This window comes from Piliocolobus tephrosceles, chromosome 12, assembly GCF_002776525.5.
Source record: "Piliocolobus tephrosceles isolate RC106 chromosome 12, ASM277652v3, whole genome shotgun sequence".
Classification (NCBI taxonomy): domain Eukaryota; kingdom Metazoa; phylum Chordata; class Mammalia; order Primates; family Cercopithecidae; genus Piliocolobus; species Piliocolobus tephrosceles.
The window spans coordinates 100854437-100857009 of NC_045445.1; positions in this window are offsets into that span (position 1 = coordinate 100854437).

A 2573-nucleotide genomic window follows, 5' to 3' on the forward strand; every position below is an offset into this window, starting at 1 on the left:
TATCTGTTAAAACAGCCACTGTGCTGAAATCCCTTTGTGGGGAAAGGTAGAAGATTTTTGCAAATGCAAGACAAAATGTTACTTCTCTGGGTATGACCACAGTAACAAGGACACAGAAAAATAGGTCAGAACCGGAGGAAAGATGGGGTTACCTGTCCTGAGAATCAAAGCCTCCTGTGGATCCTCACTCTGAGAGTGCCTGGGAATAAGAAGCTGAGTTTCATCGACAGCAGCAGGAAGCACAGAATGAGAAAAGCAGGAAGAAAGTTCTAGTAGCCTCAGAAGTTAGTTGCTTTGACCATAGGCATGATACCAGAATTTCAGAAGTGACAGAAAAAGCAGGCAGACAGATGGCAGAGATGTTTGCTGGAACCCTCAAGCCCTAAGGAAGAGTCTTGATTATGTTATCATCGCTTCTGAACACTTTAGCAACCACAGCTCAGTCTGTGAGGAAAAGCCCTGCTGGCCCTTGAGACTGGTGTGAGGGACTGTCCTGCTCTGGGAAATCCGAGAGGGCTTAATCGGAAAAGCCCAGGCCTGGTGTCCAATCTTTTGGCCTCTCTGGGCCATATTGGAAGAAGAATTGTCTTGGGCCACACATAAAATACACTAACACTAATGATAGCTGATGAGCTAAAAAATAAATGGCAAAAACATCTCCTAATGTTTTAAGAAAGTGTAGGAATTTGCGTTGGGCCTCATTCAAAGCCGTCCTGGGCCGCATGTGGCCCAGCTTGTGCACAAGCTTGGCCTAGGGTTTCTTGGTGAGATAAAAGCTGTGATGGGACTTTGAAACTCAAAGGATCATTTTTCATAGTTGTTTTGGAGGGTAACCAACTAGCATTTTCTGCATGGTTGTTTGGACATCACAAGAAAAGGACTTCTGAGAAAGCCCCGGCTCCTGGGACAACAGTACAGGTAGCACCTTCAACTACCAGCCTCTGCAATGCACAAGGAGAGAACAATCGTGCTTCCCGTGGCCAACATGACACCTTTATCACGGCCCATGAGTCACAGACGGACTTGGGCCCTGTCTGGCTCCTTTTTAGAATGTGCATTCTCATAGCTCACGGGGCAGGTGCTGGTGAAACTGGCCCCTTCTCCAGGGAGCATTGATGCATTTCTAATACCAGGATGAAAACCAGTGCCAGGCCATGGAGACAAGCGACTTCTGAAATGCTGGTGTCTTGCAGATGTAGCAGCCTGAATCTAATTTTTTTTTTTTTTTTTTAAGAGACGGGGCCCAGCTCTGTCACCCAGGCTGGAGTGCAGTGGTGCAGACTTGGCCTACTGCAGCCTCAACCTCTTAGGCTCAGGCAATAATTCTCCCACCTCAGCCTCCCAAGTAGCTGGGACTACAGGCGCATGTCACCATGCCTGCCTAATTTTTTAATTTTTTTGTAGAGACAGGGTCTCACTGTGTTGCCTAGGCTGGTCTCGGACTCCCGGTCTCAAGCAATCCTCTCACCTTGGCCTCCCAAATCATTAGTATTACAGTTGTGAGCCACGACACCCAGCCAGGATCTGAATCTATAATTCACTGTCCTAGTTGTGACCCCAGGAAGCCTCAGATTTGTCATGTTAGAGTCTGTGTGGCCATCTGGTTTAATGGGGCTGACGAAGATGCTTCTTAGCAGTTCTTAAATTCCCATGATGAGATGTTAGAAATCGAGGCCCTCAAAGAGTTGTCTCCAACAAGAATAGGACAACCCAGTGTCTCACCAAAAAATTTCCTCCAGACTCATTTAAATACAGAAGCTGAGCTGGGTGTGGTGGCTCACATCTATAATCCCAGCACTTTGGGAGGCTGAAGGGGGTGGATGACCCGTCATCAGGAGTTCGACACTAGCCTGGCCAATGTGGTGAACCCCTGTCTCTATTAAAAATACAAAAATTGGCTGGGTGCAGTGGCTCATGCCTGCAATCCCAGCACTTTGGGAAGCCAAGGTGGGTGGATCACCTGAGGTCAGGAGTTCAAGACCAGCCTAGCCAACGTGATGAAACCCTGTCTTTACTAAAAATACAAAAATCAGCCTGGCATGGTGGCGGGTTCCTATAGTCCCAGCTACTTGGGAGGCTGAGGCAGGAGAATCTCTTGAACCCGGGAGGCGAGGTTGCAGTGAGCCAAGATTGTGCCACTGTACTCCAGCCTGGGTGACAGAGCAAGACTCTATCTCAAAAAAACAAAAAACAAAAACAAAAACAAACAAAAAAATAAAAACAAAAAACAAAATTAGCCTGGCATGGTGGCAGGGCACCTGTAGTCCCAGCTACTCGGGAGGCTGAGGCAGAAGAATTGCTTGAACCCAAGAGGCAGAGGTTGTAGTTAGCTGAGACTGCACCACTGCACTCCAGCCCAGGCAACAGAGAGAGATTCCGTCTCAAAAAAAAAAAAAAAAAAAAAAAAAAAAAAAAAAAAAAAAGAAAAGAAAAGAAAGAAAACAACAGAAGTTGGCTGGGCACAGTGGCTCAAGCCTGTAACCCTAGCAATTTAGGAGGTGGAGGTGGAAGACTGTTTGAGCCCAAGGGTTCAAGACCAGCCCACGCAAAGTAGTGAGACCGTATCTTTACAA